The 4706-nt window shown below is 50.4% G+C and overlaps 1 pseudogene; it reads left to right on the forward strand.

Moving 5' to 3' along the window:
* The first annotated feature begins 219 nt into the window (after nt 1-219).
* LOC135511531 (cytochrome P450 26A1-like) lies at nt 220-4198 on the forward strand (annotated as a pseudogene).
* The last annotated feature ends 508 nt before the right edge of the window (nt 4199-4706 follow it).

Genomic DNA, 4706 nt, shown 5'->3' on the forward strand with positions numbered 1-4706 from the left:
GGTATTAAAATGCGCCTGTAACAAATGGGGTTTTGGAGAAGCTGCTACTCCGTGGGCGGAGCGAGATGACACAACAATTAAAGATGAACTTTGTGTGAACTAATTTCTGTCGCCAAGCCAAGTTAACAGGAGGCCGAGACCTGGGGGAAAGAGTATAAAAAGGCCATAGAAAACACCCAGACTTTCAGTATCAAACTAACTCTTGCTCCACCTAAAAGTCCTCACACGTTTATAGTTGGTTTGGTTACGCGACTCGTTACGCGCACTAGTACAATGGCTTTGAACACGTTGGTGGCGACCCTTTTGTGCACGATTGTGCTTCCAATCTTTCTCTTTTTGGTCGCGGTGAAGTTATGGGAGGTTTATTTGATCCGTGGTCGGGATCCCAGCTGTCGAGCCCCTCTCCTCCTGGGTCCATGGGCTTACCTTTCATTGGCGAGACGCTCCAACTCCTTCTCCAGGTAATTACAACACTTTTTTCAAACTTAATAATAGTCATATTGTATAATATTAACCTGTTGGTGTATATGGTTTCCGTTGATAATAAACAAAGCATTTTTATTAATTCATTTTATTGCAGAGGAGAAAGTTCCTGCGGATGAAACGACAGAAGTATGGCTGCATTTACAGAACGCATCTCTTTGGCAACCCCACGGTGCGCGTCATGGGAGCGAACAACGTCAGGCAGATTCTGCTGGGTGAACATAAACTTGTCGCGGTGCAGTGGCCCGCTTCCGTCAGAACTATTTTGGGATCGGACACGCTCTCCAATATGCACGGAACCCAGCATAAAAACAAGAAGAAGGTGCGTAGATGGTTTCATTTTTTTTTCTCATTAACATTTTTAAAATAGCAAATTAAATGTAGGATTTTACGCATAGATATTTGACTATAATCTGCATTTATTTAAAGTTTTCTTTTAATGTCCCTCCCGTCTTAACGGAAAGTTGCTCCTGTATTTTAGGCTATAATGAGAGCGTTTTCCCGGGATGCCTTGGAACACTACATCCCGGTGATCCAGGAGGAGGTGAGGAGCGCCGTGAGGGAATGGCTCGAGAAGGACTCCTACGTTCTAGTCTACCCCGAGATGAAGCGCCTCATGTTCCGCATCGCCATGAGGATCCTCCTGGGCTTCGACCCGGACCAGATCAAGACCGACGAGCAGGAGCTGGTGGAGGCTTTCGAAGAGATGATTAAGAACCTTTTCTCCTTCCGGTCGATGTCCCCTTCAGCGGCTTGTACCGGGTAAGTAGCGGTGCACTCAATTCTCATTCGATGACATTTTTAAACAATGTATTCAGAATATTGGCAGGGCCTAAATTAATGTAAAAAAATACACATCTTTTATCTACAGGGATTGAAAGCCCGAAATTTAATCCACTCCAAAATCGAGGAGAATATCCAGAAAAAAATAGACAGTGGGAAAGAGGTGAAACACAGAGACGCGCTACAACAGCTGATAGACATCAGTAGGAACAGTGACGAGCCGTTCAGCATGCAGGTAATACTCTATTCTATACATGTATCCCCATCTTCAACCACAGAGACGTTGGGGGCGGCAGGTAGCCTAGTGGTTAGAGTGTAGGGGCGGCGGGTAGTCTAGTCGTTAGAGTGTAGGGGCGGCGGGTAGTCTAGTGGTTAGAGTGTAGGGGCGGCAGGTATCCTAGTGGTTAGAGTGTAGGGGCGGCGGGTAGTCTAGTGAGGAGTTAGGCGGCAGGCAGGTATCCTAGTGGTTAGAGTGTAGGGGCGGCAGGTATCCTAGTGGTGAGAGTGTAGGGGCGGCAGGTATCCTAGTGGTGAGAGTGTAGGGGCGGCAGGTATCCTAGTGGTGAGAGTGTAGGGGCGGCAGGTATCCTAGTGGTGAGAGTGTAGGGGCGGCGGGCGGCCTAGTGGTGAGAGCGGAGGGGCGGCGGGCGGCCTAGTGGTTAGAGCGGAGGGGCGGCGGGCGGCCTAGTGGTTAGAGCGGAGGGGCGGCGGGCGGCCTAGTGGTTAGAGCGGGGGGGCGGGCAAACCCAGTGGTTAGAGCGGAGGGGCGGCGGGCGGCCTAGTGGTTAGAGCGGAGGGCGGCGGGCGGCCTAGTGGTTAGAGCGGAGGGGCGGCGGGTATCCTAGTGGTTAGAGCGGAGGGCGGCGGGCGGCCTAGTGGTTAGAGCGGAGGGCGGCGGGCGGCCTAGTGGTTAGAGCGGAGGGGCGGCGGGCGGCCTAGTGGTTAGAGCGGAGGGGCGGCGGGCGGCCTAGTGGTTAGAGCGGAGGGGCGGCGGGCGGCCTAGTGGTTAGAGCGGAGGGGCGGCGGGCGGCCTAGTGGTTAGAGCGGAGGGGCGGCGGGCGGCTAGTGGTTAGAGCGGAGGGGCGGGGCGGCCTAGTGGTTAGAGCGGAGGGGCGGCGGGCGGCCTAGTGGCTAGAGCGGAGGGGCGGCGGGGTGGTAACCAAATAAGAATTTGTTCTTGCCTAGATAAATAAAGGTTAAGTAAAACACTTTTCTTTACCGTGCATTTATCAAGTTATTTTTCATGCATAAATAAACAGATGATAGATGTACATTTAAACCAGCTTGTGGTGTTATAAGAATCTTTGCTCAGTGAGTAAAACAAAATAATTCTCTCTATCTGAAGGCGATTAAGGAGTCCGCCACAGAGCTTTTATTTGGAGGCCATGAGACCACTGCTAGTACAGCAACCTCACTGGTCATGTTCCTGGGACTCAACCCTGACACGCTCAACAAACTCAGACAAGAACTGCACCAGCAGGTAACAGCCGGTTATTTATAGCCAGAAATCATCAATTCACTCAATCAATATTCATCCAGTCATTTACTAGGACATTGATGACGTCCTTTAGATCTCATTGGCTTATGGAATGATTGTGAAATAATACATTCTGTCTCTGTGTCTCTCTCTCTGCTCTCTCTGTGTCTCTCTCTCCGCTCTCTCTGTGTCTCTCTCTCCGCTCTCTCTGTGTCTCTCTCTCCGCTCTCTCTGTGTCTCTCTCTCCGCTCTCTCTGTGTCGCTCTCTCCGCTCTCTCTGTGTCGCTCTCTCTCCGCTCTCTCTGTGTGGCTCTCTCTCCGCTCTCTCTGTGTGTCTCTCTCTCCGCTCTCTCTGTGTGGCTCTCTCTCCGCTCTCTCTGTGTGGCTCTCTCTCCGCTCTCTCTGTGTTGCTCTCTCTCCGCTCTCTCTGTGTTGCTCTCTCTCCGCTCTCTCTGTGTCTCTCTCTCCGCTCTCTGTGTTGCTCTCTCTCCGCTCTCTCTGTGTTGCTCTCTCTCCGTTCTCTCTGTATTGCTCTCTCTCCGTTCTCTCTGTATCTCTCTCTCCGCTCTCTCTGTGTCTCTCTCTCTGTGTCGCTCTCTCTGTGTCGCTCTCTGTCAGGAGGAACTAGGTGTGGATCTGCTGGGGCAGAATGTGAACATTGAGGTGTTGGAACAGTTAAAGTATACAGGCTGTGTCATCAAAGAGACCTTGAGGATAAACCCCCCTGTACCTGGAGGCTTCCGAGTGGTACTGAAGACATTCCAGCTCAATGTAAATTCTCTTTTTCTTACAGATTTGAATGCAATACTAATGTCAATTTGACGGGTTAGTGACTGTGAAACTCCAGACCAGTTGTCTAACAGGGCTGTTCTGTTTCTAGGGTTACCAGATCCCCAAAGGCTGGACCATGATCTACAGTATCTGTGACACCCACGACGTGGCCGACGTGTTCCCCAACAAAGAGGAGTTCAACCCGGAGCGGTTCACGGACAAGTCCTCTGAGGACTCCTCGCGCTTCAACTACATCCCGTTCGGAGGCGGCTCCAGGATGTGTGTCGGGAAAGAGTTTGCCAAGGTTCTCCTGAAGATATTCCTGGTGGAGCTGACACTGCAATGTGACTGGACTCTATCGAACGGCCCCCGACCATGAAGACCGGCCCTACGGTCTACCCCACTGACAACCTGCCCACTGTGTTCAGCAGTTACAGCCGTACCTAGTGACAATAAAACACGCCTCCATATTAAAGCTATGAAATTGTAAATATAAAATATTGTAATGAGTTTTAGATGAAATGATTCGTACTTGATATGTGAAAATACATAGAGTTGTGTATATCTTATGTTTTATAGAAACAAACGACTCTCATTCCATTGAGGTGTCTGTACATTTGTTATATAGCTTTTCATTATTTATATTACACGTCTGGGTTTTATTTAATAAAAACATGTTTTGTCAATAAATGTTGTTTTTTACTTCCATGACATTTAGACCTGGTATTGAGAACACGTTGTGTCACAATTTCAGACTAAATCTAAACCAACATATCCTCGACGTTTCCACTTTCCCTCACGGTCAGGAGACTGTCTAGTCGGGGTCAGGAGACTGTCTAGTCGGGGTCAGGAGACTGTCTAGTCGGGGTCAGTAGACTGTCGGGGTCAGGAGACTGTCTAGTCGGGGTCAGTAGACTGTCTAGTCGAGGTCAGGAGACTGTCTAGTCGGGGTCAGGAGACTGTCTAGTCGGGGTCAGGAGACTGTCTAGTCGGGGTCAGTAGACTGTCGGGGTCAGGAGACTGTCTAGTCGGGGTCAGGAGACTGTCTAGTCGGGGTCAGTAGACTGTCTAGTCGGGGTCAGTAGACTGTCTAGTCGGGGTCAGGAGACTGTCTAGTCGGGGTCAGTAGACTGTCTAGTCGGGGGTCAGGAGACTGTCTAGTCGGGGTCAGGAGACTGTCTAGTCGGAGTCA

Source organism: Oncorhynchus masou, chromosome 24 (genome assembly GCF_036934945.1).
Source record: "Oncorhynchus masou masou isolate Uvic2021 chromosome 24, UVic_Omas_1.1, whole genome shotgun sequence".
NCBI lineage: Eukaryota > Metazoa > Chordata > Actinopteri > Salmoniformes > Salmonidae > Oncorhynchus > Oncorhynchus masou.